Source organism: Cydia amplana, chromosome 14 (assembly GCF_948474715.1).
Source record: "Cydia amplana chromosome 14, ilCydAmpl1.1, whole genome shotgun sequence".
Taxonomy (NCBI): domain Eukaryota; kingdom Metazoa; phylum Arthropoda; class Insecta; order Lepidoptera; family Tortricidae; genus Cydia; species Cydia amplana.
The window spans coordinates 13,074,450-13,098,901 of record NC_086082.1 but is presented as its reverse complement, the minus strand read 5'-3'; the positions used below and the strand labels follow the sequence as shown (position 1 = coordinate 13,098,901).

General features: G+C 40.6%; 1 protein-coding gene across 1 annotated transcript in view; it reads left to right on the top strand.

Moving 5' to 3' along the window:
• The first annotated feature begins 263 nt into the window (after positions 1-263).
• Positions 264-24,452, top strand: part of LOC134654203 (beta-1,4-N-acetylgalactosaminyltransferase bre-4-like) — a 325,142-nt gene continuing 300,953 nt past the window's right edge. The window contains exon 1 of the mRNA XM_063509666.1: positions 264-554. The gene's annotated coding sequence lies outside the window, so the exon portion shown is untranslated. The remainder of the gene's footprint in view (positions 555-24,452) is intronic.

Genomic DNA, 24,452 nt, shown 5'->3' with positions numbered 1-24,452 from the left:
GTGTACAGACGTGCCGCGCACACATATAAACGCAAATCATTTTTGATGTTCCCCGCGATGTGTATGGCGTGTCCGCCCTGTGGTATAGCACCCAAAAGAATGATTATATTTTTTTTTGTTCTTATTTACTGACAAGTTTGGTTTGACCAACCGTATGTTGTAGGTACTGGACCACACAACATCCTACATTTTTTCTCTAAAATTGCGGGATGTACGAAACTAATCTGGCAACATTATTTAGTTTTTGATTTTCGCCATCTGACACATACGTCACGTCAGTTGAATGGACACTGCGGTTTGCGGCAAATGATCGCAGAGTAGTGGGTTTTACGGATTTGTAATTCTACTGCAGTTCGCAATTCTTTCGTTTCCCCAGTTTCTAGTGTTCCGATTGTGTAATTACTACTCGCGGAGTGTGTAAATTTATGCGAAATAGCGCAAGGGAAAGTGTCTGAAATGCTCTAGTGCTGTTTTTTAGACAAGACAAGTTTTTGTGTGCAAATTTGTTCCCGTTTCGGCGCAAGTTGTGAGGAAAATCACGTCGTAATAATAAGGTGAGTAGCAATATTTTATAACTCGATTATTTCTTTGTTAGCACGCTAAAAAGGGTCGTTCTAATTTTAGAATAGGTACAATTACCATGTGCGAATGTCATATTGTTTACATGTCTTCTTAGATTCGGGATGGAAAAATCCAAGGTCGTTTTATAAATGAAATCAATGAAAGGGTATTCTGGAATCTAATTGTTTGTGTATCTATTATGTCATAGATGTTAAGAATTGCATAAAAACATGATTTGTTTAGTAATAATATCTATACAATCTCGCAAATTCCAACGGAGTTCAAGGACATTTATAGTTGTAACAAGTCGTATTACTCGTATTTTACAATAAAACTTAATTTAATTAAATGGTTATGTATATTATAGCAAGTATGTAAAATAAACATAAACAATACATTTGTTTTGTAAGGCAGAGTTTTTTTTCTGGAGCTTACTGGACTTATTATTCTGCCAAGTCTCTTGATGGAACTTTTCAGTTTAGAACTGATTACAGTTAGCCAGTGTTCATATTGAAATGACCTCTGCTTCCAATAGACACTATAAGGATGCATTCCATTAGATGGTCTCCGCTGAAACCCAATTATGCACTTAACAGTATCTGGTCAGTGACATCATAGCAAAACTGATCATAGTGTTGCAGAAAGCAACCAAAGTCTGATAAGTGATACATACTAATAAATTAATTAACATATGAATATTTGTCCAGGTCCTTTCTGTCACAAGTTTTATGATAATGCGAAATAATTGCTAAACTTAATTTTATCTTTAATTGTTTGTTGCTTTTAGCTAAAAGGCATATTTTAAAGAATTCATATATAGTTGGCTCTAGTTGCAAATTTAATGAATTTGTGCAACCAAAGTTACAACTTACTTACTTGAAACTTAATTGAAAGTACTAGACTAGACTACAGTAAGTAGTCTATCAGTAATAGGTACACCTTCCACACTACATAATCACAGCTGGAGCACATTTCTCGAACGATATTAGTCTAATATTATTAGTGTGTTGTCATGGCAACCCATTCGATTTGACAGTTCATAGACTAATAATATTAGTCTAATACCGTTCGAGAATTGGGTTACTAACCTTCCCCACTACATAATATAATCACAGCTGATGTGTCAATAGTGTTATCAGACAAACCAGTGGCCGTGTAGTGTCAATACTGTTTATCTTATCTATACCTTGTTACATCTGTTTCTTTGATCATTGTGTTATCTATATTTATCATATGTGTGTTGGTAATTATTTATTTGGGATAATCTGTCTGAGATTGTATATCTAAAGGGGCCCACTGATAAACATTCCGCCGGATGATATCGGCCTGACAGTTGTTTGGAGCTGTCAAATTTATGTTTTAACTGACAGGCTGATATCATCCGGTGGACTGTTAATCAGTGGGCCCCTTAATCCAATTGTGAATATTATTTATTTGCTTTTTTTATTTATTATTTTTCAGGACTGTTATACATTTTACATATCAATCTAGTCTATCAAGTCTGCTTCTTACATATGGCTTCAGAAATAAATATCTAAGCAAATATTTATAAAACAATTGAAATCTATTTATAATAAGTAATGTAAGTAGGTATGTATAAATTCAGCCAATTTATATATTTACGTTTAGTTTTCTTTTATAATGAACATTAATTCACCTTTCCATAAGTTTAGATAATTGTGTTTAATGCAAGGTTTAGTCAGGTTTCATTGTTATTATTTTTCGGTTTTGCAAGAATAACTTATGTACATTTATGCTGGTTATTTAGATCATTATATATAAGAAAGAACCTTATAGATGCACTTAAGGTTTATATTATTTTACCAATCTTATAGGCTGGCACACTCTCAACCCCTCTGATGTTAGGGTGTCCGTTGGCAACGATAATGATTGCCATTGGGCGATTCATCTGCTCATTTGCCATTATCCCATTAAAAATACTGCAAGAACTAGCAATAAGCATCAATGTCTCTTGTTACCAAGAAAGACCTGTTTAGCACATCTTTGTTTCATTGACGATTTAATCTATGTTGATTCTTAGAGTAACCTATTGAAAGGGATCAGTGTGAGCCTGCATAGGTAATCAAATAATGTATTCATATGTGAATAGCACTGTTAGCAGACACATAATAACTGAATGACACAGTTTACACATCCTTATCACAATAGATATTGTGACATTATGGCGGATATATTATAATTTTAATAACAGTGCAGGATATACCAACTTGCATTTAGGTATTCAATACTACATTCAAGCATGTAGTTGTCTTGCAGTGTAGGTTGTCTTATCTTATTAGGAACCCTTATAGGATCACTCGTGCGTCTGTCTGTCTGTCCGACCATTTTAGACCAAGTAGTTTAGGAGATAAAGGGGGGGGGGGGGTTTATCTCCGAAACTACAGGGTCTACAATTTTGAAAAAAATACACAAAATAGTTCTTTACCTATAAAGACAAGGCAAATGACAGGAAAACCTATTAGAAATTTGCAGTCAAGCGTGAGTCGGATTTAATGTACGGAACCCTTGGAACGCGAGTCCGACTCGCACTTGGCCGGTTTATTTTCTTTTTAATGTCTTTACATATATTTTATTTGCTTTTTCCAGCTTTTCCTGGAAGACACCCGCCTGCCCCCTCCCCTCCCGCTATGGCCTGCAAATGGAAACTCCTCTCCTTTCTTCTGCTGTTCCTACTAGCCTTTTTAATGTCCTACACCTACGTCTATGTGTTTGAGAGATTAGATAAAAAATACAAGGTTTTCAAGTTAGGTTTGTTTACTTTACGATAGGCTACCGATTTAGTATTTGTTTTGTTATCTTGTTAAAACAATGAACAATGTTTGACCTTTCTGTAGAAGCAAAAAAGAGTAGGTCGTGTGTTCTTATTTATTAAATACATGTTATTTGAGTATTTGTTAAGCAAAGTTTTTTTTTACAAAATGGTGGTAAACATACTAGAATGTTTAGACGAATGTAAAATAACACTGTTATTAAATACTTTAGGGGTTAGGACTTAGGATACTTAGGATCCAGGTTATAATACTTTATATTACATACTTAAGCCTTTGAGGTCAAATTAAACTTAAAGTGGCCCACTGATTACCAGTCCGCCGGACGGTATCGGCCTGTCAGTTGTTCGGCACTGTCAACTTTTTGTTCTAACTGACAGGCCGATATCGTCCGGCGGACTGGTAATCAGTGGGCCCCTTAAATTGATGTAATTTTGATCAAATTTTGATATCAATCGCCCGTCTATCTCAGGGTCTTCACGCTGGCGCCGTAGCTGGATGCGGCGAATGATAAAATATCTAATAACAAATGAATAACAACATTATAAAACTCCGACTATCGCTCCTATCGGACGGTAACTAGGTCCGGTGTCGATATGCAAGCTCAACTGTATTATGCAAGTGAAACTGCTCGCAAATGTTGGACACGAACTTGTTAGTTTCCAAAGCTTCCGTCAGCTTCTCGAAGTTTTCGCATAAATCCTGACGGCTGGATCGCTCGATCAACTTGTCGTTTGACAAGTTCGTAGTTCTTACCTGGTCTTTCAATTCTAAGTTTAGCGACAGTAGCAATAAATATTGCATGAGAGTTATTTAACAGTCTAAACGGGGCTTTACGCACGAATAAAGATGATCCTAATAAAATTTTACTTTACCAATATGACGCAACAGTCAGACCCAAATAAACGCAGAACTAATCTGTGAGTTAGCCAGAATCACGTACAGACTAATTAACACAGCACAGGCCGTTTGCACGTTTCGTCAATATTGGGGCTGCAGCATCCTTGGGCTCGATACCGACAGGGTTGTCAGATAATTCAGACTAAAGCTTTTCTGCCATTTTCCTTCAGTCTTCAGTGCAGTTGGCATCATGTGGTTGATGTGGTTCATGTGATTGCCAAAAATACGCGTCGCTATATTTGTGTGGCAGATAAATTTATGGGTATATTTCTTCCGATAATTAGATATATTCGATTGACAATGGAATGGGAAAGGGCTTAGGTGGAAGGGAAGTGCATAAATTATAGCGATTTTTGCATCATCACTATACTTCGGTAATTTCCTAGTTAAATCAACCATAACATAATATAATAGTATGGAATGAAATATGCAGCAAAATTATCAGCCACATCATAGGTTTGCAAAATAGAGACGCGTATTTTTGCTCCACACATGATACTATATTGCTGCTGGCGGTACCAATCTGGTACCAATAGCATTTTGGTGGCAGCTTAGTTGAGTTTAATCTGTATCATAGCCAATTCACTTAAACTCATTAGTAACATTTACTTACAGTACATTTACGTACCGGGCGATAAATATTGCACATCGGAATTTCAGCTGCGGGGCGTCGTCTCTTTCTCTCTCGTTGTTTCGAATTGTCTCTTTCTAAAGACCGATCGCCGGGTACTGTCTTAATTGAACAGCTCTATTGTATATTATTAAATTAAATTGTACAACGGGACTTAATCGCGTATATAAGTTTTAAGATTTACCTCCAACGTTTCGAGGACGGCGTTGTCCCCGTGGTTTCAAACTTGCTGTAATAGGATAGAAAGCTTAGTGGTAAAGACTGTTCATATGATTTCTTGTTAGAGCTTGTGCGGAAAGAGAAGAGTCGTGGAATGTATGGGGCCCAATATATTGCACGACTCTTCTCTTTCCTCACAGACTCTATAATATCTCTAAATTACGATATTCTATAAATTCTAACGTCTGATAACCCTACAACAAACTTTGTTTTACTTACCTACTTACTTAATTCACTTACCTTGGCACGCGATGTTACGAGGTGGTCTATTGAGGATTTCTGATGTGGCTAAATAAAAGGCCGTGTAAGCTAAATTTACTGACTTTGACGTGAAAAAGTGTGGAAATGCTACAATAAATGTTACCTATAAATTAGACATTTATGGTGATTGGTGACATTTCCTCACCTATGTATCATAATAGCAAAGTCTGAGCAGAGTTAGCGTGGTCTAATTCTAATACCTAAAAGTGGTTACATATACCTACACCAGCGGGTCTCAATCTTTTTTTTGACGTAACCCTTTTGGAAAGCGAAATACAATTGATGGAACCCTACAATACGGTGGCGGCATAATAAATTTTTTCGAGGCGACTAAAGCATAGTGTTCTAAATTCTTGCGGAACCCTTGCAGGGGTGTCGCGGAACCCTAGGGTTCCGCGGAACACACTTAGAGTATGGCTGACCTACACCACATTGCTTCTGTAAAAAAAAGTTGACAGCGTAGAGTCCGCCAGTTCTTTCTAGTACAGTCACCATCAGATATATCGTAGCGGCCGAGGCGCTCAAAAATATCTGAACACGCACTCTAAAGCCTTGACAATAGAGGCGTGTTCAGATATTTATGAGCACATTGGCCGCTCCGATATATCTGGGCCCTATTGTATTGTATTGTATTGTAGTACGGGCGATTTTCCGCAACTCGACGTCCTGCGCCTATTTTGCGTGATAGGGGCTAGTCCTGCCAGCCCAGCTCCTCGAGGAATCCTATCAAACCTTTGATGTTGAGTAGGACCTCGGGGAGATCTCTCGGGGATCCGAGATGTTTTGCCCTGTATGGGGCCACTCCGCTGCATTCCAGCACCACGTGAGAGGCTGTTTCTTCCTTCTCCATGCATCCACGGCATAGGGGACTGTCTGTGACACCTGTTATAAAAAGATGTTTGTTAAAAAGTCCATGACCTGTTATGACACTGGTTACCATACTCAGACGGACTTTTCCTAGTTGAAGGAGTGCCCTTGTGAGCTTACCGTTGATGCTAGGCATGGCTTGTTTGGCCTGTCTGCATCCAGTCTGGTTTAGCCAGTGTTCTGTGTGTAGTTTCCCTGTGCGTGCCAGCAGCATTGAGCGTACCTTGCTAAACGGTATCGGGAGAGTCGGTTCCGGGCCAATCGCCCCCGCACCCGATCCTTGTCTGGCAAGCTCGTCCGCAGCATCGTTACCTCGGGATCCACTGTGTCCCTTGATCCATTGTAAGGTGATCTTGTTGTTCTGACATACCTCCATTAGTCGTTCGTGGCATTCGTGTATGAGTTTGGATGTAACTATATGGCTTTTTAGGGCCATTAAGACTGCTCTACTGTCGGAGAGTATGCGGATGGAGGATCCTACTACCTTCCTTGCAGTGATGGCAGCCGCCGCGTTTATGATACCCATGCACTCAGCTTGGAATACCGAGCTATGGGATCCTAGCGGAGTGGTGATTGACATGTTCAGGTCTTCTGAAAAGGTTCCAGAGCCCGATCCGCTGTCTGTTTTGGACCCATCAGTGAAGATTCTCAGCTCCCGGGGATTGAGTCCTTCGTAGTTGTCGTCCTCATATAATTGTATTTTGTACCTTTTGTCGAAGATGGCTTGTTTGTGAATTCGATCCGTGCCTGCCGTGAGCACTGGAAATTCGTTGTATACCTTTTCCAGGCATGTTGTGTGAAGAGCTCCTGTGATGTTAGACCATATATTGAGGGTTCGCAACCTTACCGCTGAGAGACTGGCCTCTTGTTGTATGTGTAGGTGCAGCGGTGGAAGGTTTAGCATGACCTCCATGGCTGCAGTCGGAGTGGACCTCGTGCAGCCAGTGGTGGCCGCGCATGCGAGCCTCTGGAGTCTTTGTAGCTTGTCACGTACGTTGCCTAGGTTTGTTCTTGGCCACCAAACCAAAGCACCGTAGCAGAGTAGGGGGCGGATTATAGTCTTATAGAGCCAAAGGGTAATTTTCGGGTTGAGTCCCCACCTCTTACCAATCATCCTTCTGCACTGCCAAAAGACTACTCCCGCCTTGTCTATGCGTCTGTTGATGTGATTGTTCCAGTTGAGTTTACTGTCGAGAGTTAGCCCTAAGTACTTAACTTCATCGGTCAGCTGTAGCTCAGTCTGGAAGAGTGTTGGTCTGGTAAAGTTGCCGAGTGCCCTTTTATTGGTGAACATTACCATTTCTGTTTTGGTGGGGTTAACTGATAGGTCAAATTCTCTACACCAGCGTTCTACGATCCGAAGAGCTGCCTGGGTGAGATCGCATACTGTACTGGCAAATTTACCTGATATTAATATTGCCAGATCATCAGCGTAGCCTATTGTGTAAAAGTGTTCCTCGTTAAGTTTGGTTATGAGGTTGTTAACCACTAGGTTCCACAACAGAGGTGACAGGACTCCCCCTTGAGGGCATCCTCGCACCGCCGCTACGGCCTGAGGTTCGCCTACATACCTTATTGTCCTTTGATTTAGCATGTTCATGATCCACTTTATTAGTCCGGGTTCAGCGCCGTGGCTTTCTAGGGCATTCCCTATACTGGTAAAGTGAGTCTTGTCAAAAGCGCCCTCTATGTCAATGAAAGTGCCAAGGCACATTTCTTTGTTGTGGATGGCTCTCTCAATGCGGCTTACAACCATGTGTAAAGCCGATTCCGTAGATTTACCTGAGCTGTACGCGTGCTGGTTGTTGTGCATCGGTATGTTCTTTAGCGCTCTATCCCTCAGATCCCTGTCACACAGTTTTTCCAAGGTTTTAAGTAGGAATGATGTGAGACTGATGGGCCTAAAGGATTTAGCAGCTGTGTAGTCGTTCTTACCTGGTTTAGGTATGAATACCACATTCACATCTCTCCATCTTCTGGGCACGTACCCCCAGGCTAGGCAGGCTGCCATGATGTTGGTCAGGGTTTCCTGGATGAGTCCTAGCCCCCACTGTAGGAGAGCGGGGAAGATCCCATCCGGACCAGCCGCTTTGAAGGGATGGAAGCTGTCTATGGCCCACCTGAGTTTCTCAGCGGTGACGACTCTGCGCGCCATTTGCCAGTTGTTATCCGTTGTGCTGTATTCCTCTTCCGGCTGATCTGCATCAGCGAGACTTACACATCCTGGAAAGTGAGTTACCAGGAGTAGGCGTTGGGTCTCTGCAGGGGAAGATGTGTATGTGCCATCCGGTTTTCGTAATGAGCCCAGTTGTGATGTGGGCTTGTGCGCTAGGGTTTTCCTTACCCGGTTGGCTTGGTCTAATGTTTCGATGCTGCTACAGAAGTTCCTCCATGACAAGGACCTCCAATACCGCAATCTCTTCTTGTACCTGGCCTTGGCTTCGTAGTAGTTGTCCCAGTCCACCTCGGCCGTTGTGTTCATGGCCCTGTTGAAGAGTTTTCTGGTTTTCCGCCGGAGTCTCTCCAGTTCAGGGCCCCACCACTGGTGGCCCGTTATGGCAGTCCTTGCCGGTGGTTTTAGGGGGCACGCCTTGTGGTAGCTGTCTATGAGGGTATCGGTTAAGATATTTACCTGCTGTTCTATCTGAGCCGGTTCCCGAAGGTCATCCCTCGGTGGAAGCAGATCAAGGCTTTCGCCTAGGGCCTTCCTATAACTGGCTCGGTCCGTCTTCCTGGGATTCCTCCGGGCGGTTGGTGTGTCGCTAGATGCTAGTAGATTGAAGCGAATCCATCTATGGTCTGAGCAGGAGGCCTCCTGGGAGACGTGCCATCCCATGACTAGTTCACTGACCTCCTCTGACGCCAGAGTCAGATCGATAATCGTCCTGCATCGTTTGTTTACAAATGTTGGTTCAGCGCCTACATTGAGAATGTTTAGATTAGTAGTCACAAGATATTCAACAAGTGTCTTACCTCTGTTGTTACTGGTCTTCATTCCCCACAGCGGGTGATGTGCGTTGGAGTCGGCCCCGATGATTATTGCGAGGCCTGATCTCTCGCAGTGGTTGACCAGTCGTTGTAGTTCGGCGGGCGGTGGCTCGTCCTCTCCTGGCATGTACGCCGAGGCAAGGACTAGGTCGCGACAGCCTGTTGGCAGTGGAACTTGTAGTTTAATCGCACACAGGTCTCTGGAACAGAATTCAGTGAGCGGTTGTGCAATAATATTGTTAGTAGTTAGGATACATGCCCTAGGGACGGCATGTACCGCGGAGTAATAGAGCTTACCTTTCGTGTCGGAGAGCCCGCGTATGTGTCCGTTGCCCGTCCAGGGTTCTTGTAGGAGGGCAACGGCTGTTGGCAAACCTACCAGACAGCGTCTCAGTTGGGCCGTAGCGGCCACGCTGTGCTGGAGGTTTGCTTGGAGGACACTAGTCGGTGTCCATGTTGTCGGTGGTGGGGGCGGCATCTTGCATCTCCCCTCCCTCCTTCAACATGTCGACCAGCCCCGACTCTATCCAAGCCGACAAGTCCTCACCCTCGGATGATGTCCCGGCTGGTCCCTCACCAGTGCCAAGGAGTTCATCCTCCGAGAGTTCGGGTATCGTCGGCTTGGGTAGAGCTGGGGGGGCAATTCTCTCCCCGGAGACAGACTTACTCTGCCCGGAGGTGCCCGCGGCCAGTTCACTGGGGACCTGTGCTCCCGTTACCCTTAGGGTGGAACCCTGCAGGGTGGGAGGTTGGTCCAGGTATTTGCCTCCGGGACCCCTGAACCTGAGGTAGACATTGCCCACTCCACAGTTCAGGGATCTGCCCCTCTCCATGAAGGCGGGGACGAGGTCTTCGGGGATTGTAAAGGTGACAAACCACCCCTGGTCTTGCCGCAGTATCTCGATTATGGACCAAGTGTCAACCTTGGCCCATTCGTTCTGGTACCTTAGACCGTCAGCTGCCTGACGGACGTCTTCCCAGGACGAGTTGTTGATGTTCGGTATTAGGAGCCCGCACTTAACTCTCCTTGCCATCTCCGACTGGCGAACCGCCTTGAGGGAGATGTCTGGCAAGGTTAGGGCCTGGACGCATCGCTGAGACCAGGCGGCCGAGTATTCGTCTTCTGCGAAGACCCTCAGCTGCCCTTCAGCGAAGACAGGCTTGCCCTTGAATTTAGGTGGCCTGACTCCTACCAGTTTGTTTCTCGCCTCCGCCACGATTGCTTGGTGCAACCCGCGGAGGATGGCGTTAGAGTGTTCAGCGGTGATCTTCCCCGACTTCGCGTCAGTAATGACGATCGTCATGTCAGATGCCGCTGTTTGTGCATACGACAGCGGTTGGCTTGGGCTCACTAGTCGCTGCTTTTTGTTATCTCCTTGCGGGGAGAAGGAATCGTCTCGCGTCCTTTTAGCAGCGGCTCGTGCGAACTTGCCGGGCCGTCGTTTGGGTGGAGCTGCGGCCGAACTCGTAGGGCTACTGGCCGACGTTCCAGCCTTGGGGGGTAGGGTGGAACCTTTCCCCTTTGGCGGAGGCCTGCCAGCAGCATCCTGCTTGTTCGGCGCCGGTTTGGGTGCCGGCTTCTGGGAAGTCTGCGCGCCCACACCGGTTGCAGGGTGTGTTGGTGTTTGTGTGCTGCCCAGCTGCTGCTCTCGCGCTAGACGAGCTGCACGCCTCTGGTTCTTGTTTTTCTTCTTCTTCTTAGCCACCCCACCTTGACATTTAACAGGGGGGGGTGGGTTAGAAGAAGAGTTCGCAGGTCTGGCGGGGTGGGGCTTCCCAGCAGGGGGTCGCTTCTTGGACCTTCGGTCCACTACCTGCCAGTCCTGGAAGGAGTTTGGGCCAGTCTGTTCCCCAGATGAACTGGGTTGCGGACCGGCCGGGGTTTCGGTCTGACGCACTGTCACTGGAACAGCTTGTCTCGCCTGTGTGGCTTCACCATTAGCGATGGACGCTGCTGGATCAGCTTGGGGGTTTTCGTTAGACCTGTTATCCATAGTTCGTAACGATTTTCTTCATCCTCATCGGCTCCCACCCTACAAGGGCCCCACCTCTGGGAACGCCTACTCACACATATAAAAGGTGCTTTCAGTCGTTAGGACACCGACTCGGGTATAGAAGTGAGAAGTTGGCTAGTTGCGCGACATCGGAAATGTGTAAGGGTGGAACGTAGGGTCGTCCAGGTCAGACGCCCTCCGCCCGATTCACCTATACGCACTTCCTCAGCATGGCCTTTCACCACCGCATCAGCAGCCGAAACTGCCTCTGCGGCCCCCTCACTTCTCGCCGTGAGCCCACCTACGGTTCCTCACTAGACCATTTCCCGGACTGTGGCTAGTAGCCCGGGCTACCGTTTTGCCCGAAATTAGGGCCAAAGCAGACGTGTTGCCACGCGGGTTGGCTATGGCTCAATCGCCAGGATCCCGTCATCCTTGCTTACGGCGCTCAACTGTGCAGGTCCTAGCACAGGCAGGTTGTATATAGGTCGTCAGTAGTGACCTGCACCTACTGACAACACCAGTGTGGATGTTAGCCGCCACTAGAAAGAGGCACGAATGCCAGTCGCTAGTGGCGTTGCCCAGGGTGGACCGGGGGTGACAGACGGACCTTTGGGCGGGCCGAAGCCCACCCAAACTTCCCCCTGTCTCCCGCTCGGGGAGGTCATCACACCACTCCACCCCTCTGGGCCCTATTTAATAAACGTTACAATTCGACAATTTTGTAAAAAAGTAACATATTTGTTAAATTTATGTACAAGTACTGTTTAATAAATCCTACAAATAAGTAAGAAGCTTACAAGTAAATAACTTACAATTATTACCATTACTAACATTGTTTAATGAACGTTTACATATGTAGAAAACACCTGTCGCTTTCAATTACAATATTGTACTTACAAAATTGCAATTGTGAAGTACAATTTACATAAAATGTAAGTTTTTTTCTACAAGTGCTTAATGAATGAGGGTAGACTTATTTGTTACTCATTAAGAAATTATTAAATTGGTTTACCTATTGAAATCATGGAGAACAACAACAAAATTACAATTTTATCTCTAATATACGAGAACAAAGATATATTATTCGGCCGGTGACGCTTACTATTTTTAAGGATTTAAGCCATTTAAGGTTCTAGCGAAATTGGACATTCCATTGTAAATATTAAACAACCAATTTAAATAGTATATAATAATATTCCATTAAATATTCTTTATTTAAATAGAACCCTAAATTGCTCGAAAATAGCGGTACATACCTACTCGTACATCTAGGTATGTACTTATGTTGTGATTAAAGTATCTTGTTCAAGATCATGCCCTATTTTTAAAAGTAAATATTCGACGGTAGTCTTGCTCACCCGAAATTTTTCGTTGAACGAAAAATCCGTTACATCAAAAGTAAAATGTATCCTTTTACGAAAAATTCGCCGATTCCGTTGAATTACTCGTACATATTCGTTATCACTATCTTCACTATTACTGTCACTACTTGTTGTTAGAACCCTGTTTTTCTTATTCAGATCGTAAAGCACACTTCAAATCAAGTTTTGACACAGTATTAAACACCTGTCGTAATTATATTACAATTTACAAAATATGTAAACTTGTCAGTACAATTATGTGTTTAATAGAGTAAATTTCCATACAAAATTGTAAACAATCACCTGTAAGGTGAAAATGTTTATTAAACAGAATTATGTAAAATTGTACCTAAAATTATACAATTTTGTAAATTTTCCACTATGACAAATTTGTAACTTATAATTTTTATTAAACCGAAACATGTAGAGTTGTAACCTGTCAGGTACAATCTACAATTTACAATTTGTAATGTTTATTAAACAGGGCCCTGATGGCGACTGTACTGTGCTACTGAGTACCTACCTACAATTTTCTACACAAGAATGAAGAATCAATTTAACATATAATTTGGCAATAGCAGCGTGTTCAGATAATTGTGAGCAACTTGGCCGCTTCGATATATCTGTTGACGATCGTACGAACACCGTACCTATACAGGATGGATTTTCTTTTTGGGTCAGCTATCAGATCCCGTACACCTACGCGAAATTGGTCTTAGAAGACCTTCCCTCGATTTCAAATTGATGGAGATTGCCGGTTACAGATTTTGGAAAAAACATACAGGGTGTGAGAAAAAGGTCATTTTAGACAAATGCCATTGTAGGTACATAAATTAGGAAATATATAGCACAAAACAAATTGAAGCCAATACTCCTACAACTTTCCGTCTACTACATAGTTTACGCGATATAATAAATGGGAACGTTGCCTTGCCTTATTGCCTCTATTCCATTTGGGAATTCCGTAATAAATGAATGTGTATCGTGGAACATTTTTTACCGAGCCACTGGGTCTTTCTGACAGGACGAAATGATTACGTTGATAAATTTCTTCTAGGTATTTCTTATGACTTCATCGCATCAATGAAATTGATTGTTAAATCAAGTATGTATGTCATAAACGTGATTCGTTATTACATATATTCATGGTACATTGCCTCCTCCGGCCAGTTGTTGAGAGTACGTATTACACCCAGTACCCAGTTGTGTTCATCACTGCATAGTCATCTAGATTTCTAGAAACTACTGACGCAACCAACACCACTTTAAAAAGGTAACCGTGTCATAGTAAAGGCACGACGCATAGACGCATAGCCTATGCGGCATAGGCCCTTCTAGAAACAGCCTATCCTAAGTGCCTCTTCAAACCACAGACTAGCGACTTGATGACGCCTCACTGGCTGAATGGAAGCACCATTGTCACGTGCCTGAATAAGTACTGTTAAAAAACAAAGGCCGGCGGAACTATAAGCGTTAAATTATATTATTACGCTTTTTTTGTTTGTGGAAGTGACCTTCGATGTTATCGGACCATCTATGGCGTTTGGCGTTGCTAATTCATGTTAGTTGCTTTAATTATATTATACATTATTACGCTAAATCATGCGGTAGAAAAATGCGTAGGTACTGGCTATACTTGTCAAAATTACGCACCGTGGCAGCACGCAACTACTCTGTGCTTCCTGTACTGGTTACTGGTTACAATTATTTGATTATGTGTATGAATGAGGACGGTAACTAATTGGACTACACAAATTTCAAGGAAACGCTTACAAATTGTGTTACCTTGGATGTATTATACATTGCTGCTGTTTATTTAGTAAAAAAAACCGGCCAAGTACGAGTCGGATTCGCGCACGGAGGGTTCCGCACCATCAACAAAAAATAGAGCAAAAAATCGTGTTTGTTGTATGGGAGCCCCCCTTAAATATTTATTTTATTTTATTTTTAGTATTTGTTGTTATAGCGGCAACAGAGATACATCATTTGTGAAAATTTCAACTGGCTAGCTATCGCGGTTTATGAGATACAGCCTGGTGACAGACGGACGGACGGACAGCGAAGTCTTAGTAATGTAATAGGGTCCCGTTTTTTACCCTCTGGGTACGGAACCCTAAAAAGTAGATTATTTAATCGGAATCCCGGTGTCAACATAAGTTTTCTGTATTTAACACTATAAACTTTCGCCTTTAATAACACATAATTATTTCGTGATTTTAAACACACGATGACATTTTGTTAGGATAACGGTCATCCGTGACCACAGCTGGTGCAATCCAGCTGAAACTTCGGATAAGATAAAAATAATGAAATAATATCGCATAATAATAACTCACAAAATATAAGTTTGTTTTGTGAGAATTCTATATATATATTACTATTATCTAGTCCATAATATACTCGTAACGTCACGCCATTATATGCTAGCACTCTTATAGAACCGACGAATTTGACCAGATTAAATATTCTTCCCCAACGCCCACCGCTACGCCCACTCGAAATAAACACCCATTGCGATATCGCTGTTCGCGGTTATCTGCTGTGTGATACACTGCACTGCACTGTCCTATTAGCAAAGTTGTTGATAAATATGTCAATTCATAGAGAAATGTTTGTGAATTCCCGATACCTAATGATTTACATTTGTGTAGGTTAAAATAAGTAACATTTTTGCAGGCTATAAAAGAAAATCCTCCTATATGTCTAAAAATAAAGATAGCCGACATAAAATTGTATACTTAAAACAGACTAAAGTTGGCTATACAAATAACAGCCCAGGTGAGTAGATTAATGAGCACTATGGAAAGTAATTTGACTGGCTTTAATACATTGTAATATTTACAGTCATTTCATGATACGATTACTTGTACAGTCGCAGTTTTCTAGCTTTTATTCAGCTCATCTATTCCCACATTTTTTGAGTTATGACGTGAAAACACTGTTTATAAATAACGGATATTTCTATTGTTATTATAAGTCATTATTAATTAACTACTCTCCTTTATAATCCCAAGGAATTATAGGTATTCCGTAGGCGGCTTATAACTTCACAGAAAATGATGCCTTTTAGTCCGAACCAAGGTAAATCCCATTTGCCGACGAACTCGGTGAGACCGTAACGAGATTCTCTTTGTCTAGAACCGGTGCTTGTTAAGTCGTTGTTATTTTCCGACTAACTTGTATAACTTGGTCTACAACCTGTTATAGTCGTTATGGATTTAGGGTTCACACCTAAACCGATCTAATATGAAACTTGTCAACGTTCTTGGCGCGTCGAAAATCGAAATGGTGTCAAGTGTCACTGGCAGTAAGAGTATTGGATTGTTAATGTGTGACAATGCGAAATAAAGGAGAAGTGAAAAAAAATACTGTCTCGGACGAGACACGACTCGCAACTCGGGGATACCAGCTCGCCGCTTTACTAAATAAGCTACCGCCCAGGATTACCTAATACCTAACTAAAAAAAAACAAATCTTTCCTTATCTTTACAAATGCAAGAGATAAAAGGAACGGCTTAGTTTGAAACAATTGTAGTTACTACTGTGGAAGGCTATTAGCTTTCTGTGGCTCACAAAGCTTCTTTAACCATCCCACTAATATAATAAATTTATAAAATGAAACAATATAGCAGTGTAACGCCGGTAGCGGTAACCGCTTGTATCGGCAAACCCGAAATTGCAAAGCGTTGCGCAGGACTGCGGTAAAAATTGAATTAGTTTTCGTACGTCACTTAGTGTGTTAGGTATGTGTAATTGTGTATGTGTTGTGTCAGTTAGCATCAATAGTAGCATATAAAACAACGCGCCAAAACTATTTGCCACCCTCGATTACTTTTCCAAATAGAGATACTTATATCTCGACAGTTCGCGTTCAAAAATGTCTAAAACCGTTTAACTATTCTACATAGAGACATATCTTTTTTTATTAAGCAATCAGGGAATGGTAGATACTTTTGACGCATAGTTTGATACACTAGTTTTGATTGCGTACAATATTACCTACTCTGCGTTTCCATTTTGCAAAACTACTGATTTTTACTGTAATCCGGAGCATAAAGATAGCAAAATAAACGGCTTAACGATTTTTCATAATGGAAGAGAACACCGTTAAAGCACTGTACAGTACAGAAAAAAGCTGCCTCCTGTGATCACAGAATAAATAATAGCCCTCGACGGCTTCAAGTAGTACGCTTGTTTGCAACCAATGTGGTATAAAAAGCTACCTTACCCCACTTCTTGTCAATAAATCTGTGTGTAAACCAATGCCATTAAGATCTAAATAAATAAGTTGTTACTTGTTTGATGTAGTTATCAAACAACTTATTTATTTAGGTAGATAATGTATCGATATAGATAACTCAAGTGCCTGTTTGAACAGTTACCTACAAAGTAGCTAAGTAATAATCATAACTAAATCAAGGCATATAGTGATATTCTGTAAACATGCGATAAAATATTCAATTTTTTTTTAAAGAAAAAATAAGAAAAGACTAAAGTGAAATATTTAACATCTTAAGAACGCTGTGTTTGCAAACCTGTAAACCTTTAAAAAAATGTCGTAGTCTTTGAATATATTAAGTAGTATTCGCACGATCTTATAGACTTAAACTAGGGACTTACTAACTTGTTCATCGTGTTACATTTTATAGACGTGAAAACCCAACGAAAATTCAAACCAGAATACAAAGGCAACCTAGCCAGCAGTACATAAATTCGTCACATTAAAATCCCCTTGGTATATTCTGCATGCACGTCATTCTAACATTGCCTAACTGGATTATACTACATTTGTGCATTCTAGCTCTGACGTATTAACTTAGCGACCAGTGGGAAATCTAGGTAGGAATGTAGATTGAACAAATGGTATATAACAAGTAGTAATAATCATAAACGTCTACAAAAGAGTTTCGTTATACGTACGCCGAGTGAAACTCTGCCCAGCCATTGGAAATTCATCATGTTTATCGTAATACTCGCGCCTACCAATTTCAATTTTTCATTCGTAATGGCAGTTACAGCTCTAAGTAATGTTTAGTGGGGCAGGACAGCGTCTGTAGACTATTAAGCTCTGTAGTCTGTCGACATTTTCTTGAGGGACTACAATATGGGGGTTCTTCAAGGAGGGAGTGAACTGTCCATATTTCCTTTGATATTTCGTAGATCCTTTATAACTTATATCAACAGAGCCCGAAATACTCGTAACATTTTTGAGCTGTCAGATAGGGACTTCTCGTTTATCGACTTCCGATTATACATATGTATATCGATAAATACAAAATACAATATTTAAAATATGATTACGAGTAGAAGTAAACAACATGCAGTCTTATCGCAAATGAGCGATCTCTTCGAGATAACCTAAGTTGGTTAAAAGTTGGTATCCAAAGGTTGACAGCTCAAAAATGCTACGAGAATTCCGGGCTCTGCTTATCAATATAATATTAAGAGGTACAGTATACTTGTATTGTGTCAGTAAAGTTGATTATATATCTTGCTTTTGTGTCCTATCGCTGTGCTATCCAGACTCTTCTACTCTTTCACAACAAAAAAAAATAGATGAAACGGGGTCTTCCACATACTTACTCTACAAGTTAAATAAAGGTCTATTTAGTTAGAAATAGTTCTTTACAGCTCGGGCCGAGGCCGGTCACGTAAAGAGGTCCAGACATCGACAAATGCACGGATAAAAACGAACGGACGGGGTAGTACGATTACCCTGTATTCTAACAGCATACCGAGTAGGCACTACCAATCGTATTACCTAGTTTGATGTAATATTTCCTGAGATCGGATCGTCGGAATATTGGTGACAATTTTGAACTACTATACGAGTAGAGCAGGTAATTTATCGCCTGCGTATTTATGTGTTGTATATTTAATTTTTAGCCACTAAACATATTGTATCATTTCGGCGCTGGCAAATGATGTGTTTGACCCAGGAGTAGAAAAATGACAACTCTAAAATAGGAAAAATAGCAGTGCTGTTATTTATAAATCCGTATATCGAACACATACTTATCAAATGACTCGTGTAAAAAATTTACTTATATGTAGGTATATGAAGTCGATATAAGTCAACATTATCATTAATATTTCTATAAGAACCTGCGCGTTATGCGTCATTGGTTTGACTAACGCTCGTCTACATTTCAGAATACTGCGCCAGAATCGATTTATTAAAGTCAGAGCCTTTATAAAGACGGTTAAACAAGGTGACATTCCATTAGTCACAAGCGTCTCAAAACGAAACCGTTTAGTCTCCCCGTCAATAGAAAATAAAAATCTAAACATTACAATTGCATAATTTGAGTTAAACGTGAACGAATTAATTTTCATGGACATTAAAAGTGTATTCTGCCATGCAAATTCACATTTTCTTCGGTCCGTGGAAACATGTGCTAATTTTTAGGGTGCCAAATGGCAAAACACGGAACCCCTTATGGATTCGTCATGTCTGTCTGTCTGTCTGTCCGTCCGTCCGTATGTCACAGCCACTTATTTCCGAAACTATAAGAACTATATACTGTTGAAACTTGGTAAGTAGATGTATTCTGTGAACCGCATTAAGATTTTCACACAAAAATAGACAATATATAGAAAAAAACAATATATTTTATGGGGAACCCCCCCCATACTTAGAACTGAAACTCAATTTTTTTTTTCATCAAACCCATACGTGTGGGGTATCTATGGATAGTATGGGTCTTCAAAAATGATATCGAGGTTTCTAATATCATTATATATAATTTATATTAATTAATTATAATTATAATAATATTTTTCTAAACTGAATAGTTTGCGCGAGAGACACTTCCAAAGTGGTAAAATGTGTCCCCCCCCTGTAACTTCTAAAATAAGAGAATGCAAACTTCCACCGAAAATTGGTTTGAACGAGATCTAGTAAGTAGTTTTTTAGGGTTCCGTAGCCAAATGGCAAAAAACGGAACCCTTATAGATTCGTCATGTCTGTCTGTCTGTCTGTCTGTCCGTCTGTCCGTCTGTCTGTCCGTCCGTATGTCACAGCCACTTTTCTCCGAAACTATAAGAACTATACTGTTGAAACTTGGTAAGTAGATGTATTCTGTGAACCGCATTAAGATTTTCACACAAAAATAGAAAAAAAAACAATAAATTTTTGGGGTTCCCCATACTTCGAACTGAAACTCAAAAATTTTTTTTTCATCAAACCCATACGTGTGGGGTATCTATGGATAGGTCTTCAAAAATGATATTGAGGTTTCTAATATCATTTTTTTCTAAACTGAATAGTTTGCGCGAGAGACACTTCCAAAGTGGTAAAATGTGTGTCCCCCCCCCTGTTACTTCTAAAATAAGAGAATGATAAAACTAAAAAAAATATATTATGTAGATTACCATGTAAACTTCCACCGAAAATTGGTTTGAGCGAGATCTAGTAAGTAGTTTTTTTTTATACGTCATAAATCGCCTAAATACGGAACCCTTCATGGGCGAGTCCGACTCGCACTTCCTAAATACGGAACCCTTCATGGGCGAGTACGACTCGCACATGGCCGCTTTTTTTTCAAGGGCACCGCAAGAGATTATAGCATTAGTGTCATAAAGTTTTTGCCACAGGGTGGCTCTGATCCAATTATTAAAGACAATGTGAGCAACAATATCGGACAGAAACTACATAAGTTAAGTTATTTAGTTAGAGAACTTCAAGATAGCCGTCTCTCGAGACTGTCGGGAAGTACGTGACAAGTTTCAGTAGCAAAAATAAAAAGAACTGCTGAATTCCATTCCTTCCCAACCAAAATAACTTGAATAACACAATTTTGTTTAGGCTTCTTTAACTACTTTGTGTGTTTTGTGGAGTGAAGAACCGCTTAACCGATTGAACTGAAAATGGGATGACAATGCAATATTATAATGATGGAGCTGATCTGATGATGGAGACATGAGGTGGTCATGGGAACTCTGTGATAAAACAACGCAAACTAATTGCGTTTAGAGTCAGTCGAGTCAGCGATAAAAGCTTGCTACCAAAAATTAAACTTTTGCCAAATAGTTATTTGTACCTACAACAAGAGATCAAAGTTCGATATTTCTTCGAGTGCTTATTTTGAGTCTCGTGCAAGCGAAAGATTCTATAATAGATTCACGAGCGTAGCGAGTGAATCTAATTTAGAATCTTGAGCGTAGTAAGGGACTCAAAAGCGCACGAGATGTAAATAACTTTGATCTCGTGTAGTTCACAAAACTTTTCACCTCATCAGTGAGAACATATTAGAGAACCCGAAAAATGTATTCCTTCTTCATCACTTACCTATTCACTCATGTTTTCTTAAGATATACCAACAATTAAGTTTTCACCTCAGCAGCTCGAACAAGGGTACTTTGCTACTTAAAATCAGTGAGCAAAATCGCATTTTGCTCATTTTGTCTCTGTTTTTAAGTAGCAAAGTACCCTTGTTCGAGCTGCGGAGGTGAAAAAAGTATTGTTTCTTTTATTCAAAACAATTGACTAGCAGACATATTTAAGGAAACTAAACGAACGTTTGGTGAACATAGATCGCGTGGTTCCCAATCTAACGTTCACGTCACGTCATGGGCCAAAATTCTCACTCTAAAATACACCATTTTGTTCCTAAAGGTCAAACTTGTCAAACTAAACGTGAGCCTTTAATTAATCAATCACGGAACTATTACGAGTCTGGTTGAATGGGGCCAATCAATCAACTGGACTATGGAAAATGACTTGAGTACGTAATCTCTTAAAATAGTTCTTTAGTGAACTATGTGTAGCTAAGGGCCCCCCACATCTAGCGTCTCCCGAACGTCGACGCCTCACCAACGCCCGCGCGGCGTCGACGCCGCGCTCCCGCAGCGCCGACGCGACGCGGAGGCGCTGCGCGGGCGCGGCGTCGGCGCCGCGCGGCCGTTGTTGTGGCGTTGACGTTCGAGAGGCGCCGCAACGTCGCGTCGCCGCTGCGGGAGCGCGGCGTCGACGCCGCGCGGGCGTTGGTGAGGCGTCGACGTTCGGGAGACGCTAGATGTGGGGGGGGCCCTAATATGTACAAAAGTAAATCGATCAGAGGCTCCTCTCTGGCGGCTATGAGACACATTATTATTTGACAATTGACAGCTGTCAAATAGCTTTATTCTTACGAAAGTTCATTATTTTTCCGTTGTCAATGCTTTTAGTTCTCTCACTATGCACATCAATATGAAATATCAACCTGTCTTTTTATATTTCTGTTAATATACCTTACATAGTTATATAAAACAAATGTATAGATGTGCAATTTGCAATTTCCCATTGCATAAATTTCGCAATTTCGAAAATTTTCCACTGGAACATCAGTAGTTTACTTAATACAAGTAACATTTCAAAATCCTTTATCTAAAAGGGGATTGTTTTACTAGAAATTAACGTTTTAATATTACTCCTAAACTTTCAACACAAAGTATCCATGTGTGGGCAGCCTCAACTATCAAACTCGTGGCAGCTGTGACAGCAACATCTGTTGGCAACAACTTGTAACTTATATATATAATCATAACTCCCTATAAAGTCCCTAAACATGCGATATTGGATATTGATATGTGTGAAACTTCTTTATAAGATAGGTAATGTCATTTATTCACAATTATGTATATAAATCTATCTTAACATACAGGGCCTAAATTGGGGTTGAAAGTGCCAGGATTGTCAATGATAATATCTTTCATTATTTTTTTAAACGCGACAAATTAGGTACATGATTTTTAGACATTGCTGTTGAAATTTTAGTTGCTGCTAATTTAAGTCTTTACTTATCACAGATGTGAAAATATAACTATGTACATTCATGATTAGGAATTTCTACTATAAGTATACTGACCATTGCGCATAATTTGAGGTGTTTTGTGTAAATAGTGACCAATATTCATTAAATTTAACTGCCTTTAAAATACTACCTGAAACGATATGCTCAATAATATTATTACTTAGGTGTGATCAACTAGATGACAACCAAATTTTATGATCGCTTTACAATATTATTAGTTGCTAACTTATTATTTTAGACGCCAACTTATCACTTCAAGTTCCGTATAAATTTTTTGGGTGGCTTGATTTTGGTGCTAGTTTTTTTAATGCTTGTATTTGAGGCTAATGTAAATTTATTGGCGCTAAAATATTAATGCACAGCCAAATTATATTATTAGATGCCCATTGAAAGTTCCTGTTTAATATTTAAGTTGCCTGGTTAATAATAAGCCTTTTGATAACAAAACATCCGTGAGACCATTGAGTTATTATTATTTCATACGTGAGACAGACAAAGTATGGCTGGTGATTTCTTTTTCTGTGCAACAGAATATTGCAAATACAGAATATTCTATTCACTGAGGCATTAAAAGTTCATCTCAGCATTCCGAATAAGTTCCGTTCTTAGTTCTTACCGATTCCTTTTTAGATTCTAAGTAATTAAAGGCACAAGTCAGACATTAATTGTAGTAAGAATCTTATTATATTACGCTCATGTGTAATGTATTAGCATCGCATAAATCACTCTGACATTTTATGAAATTCTTTAAAAGCGTTATTTTAAAGACGTTTTATATTTTTAGATAATTTGGTTTTGTTTCGACACCTAAATGTTTGTGTGTAATGCACATATTTATGGTGTGGGATTGGCAGATGGTTTTTATACTTACAATTGATTTTTATTGCGGTCTCTTAAATATTGAATGAAGGTATATTATAAATCGTCAGAAAAATAAATCCACTCATGTAGGTCTAGGTATATGCTCTTACCGTGGTTCTAACCCTGGTCTACGACATTCACAAGCAAGCTCACAAGGATAAAACTGACATTGAACTTATAATAGTGTATCTACCTACCTCTACGTACAGCCAGTATAATAATACCACCTATGTTACTGTTACATGTAATTGGAGGGTTAAATTTATATCCTGGGAAAGGTCAGGATCAATTAAATCCCTTGAGTATTTAGAATAGAATAGAATAGAATAGAATACTTTATTGCATATCACATTACAAACATGGATGGAATCGAACATAAAGGTATACATGTGACACCCTGCAAGGGCACGGCAATATAAGAGGGCTACAAGTAGGTGATTTGATTACAATTTGTACACATTTCATTAAATTTATATTATACATACATTCACACATGATCATTTGATAGCATTATTACATTATTTTCTTACATAAACAAAGCACGGTCATATTTAGGGTCAGCCAATACGGCAAATATTACTGTTAGTTTCCTATTTCCTTCACATTTAGCATCTTTTTTTTTCAACGCATAGAGGAGATTGATAGTGACAGCCAAAGAGAATATTATAACCACTATGGTGACAGCGAGTAATTCTGCTACTGTCGAGCTCAGTCGAGCTAGAGCTGTGGTTGCCATCCGAATCTCACCTTTAAAGTAGTAGTAGTAGTAGTAAAATACTTTATTGTACAATAAAAACCGGCCAAGTGCGAGTTGGACTTGCGCACGGAGGGTTCCGCACCATCAACAAAAAATAGAGTAAACCAAGCAAAAAAAAAACAAGCAAAAAAACGGTCACCCATCCAAGTACTGACCCCGCCCGACGTTGCTTAACTTCGGTCAAAAATCACGTTTGTTGTATGGGAGCCACACTTAAATCTTTATTTTATTCTGTTTTTAGTATTTGTTGTTATAGCGGCAACAGAAATACATCATCTGTGATAATTTCAACTGTCTAGCTATCACGGTTCGTGAGATACAGCCTGGTGACAGACGGACGGACGGACGGACGGACAGCGGAGTCTTAGTAATAGGGTCCCGGTTTTACCCTTTGGGTACGGAACCCTAAAAAGAAACACAAAACATGAAAGAACACACATCATTAGTACAAAGGCGAACTTATCCA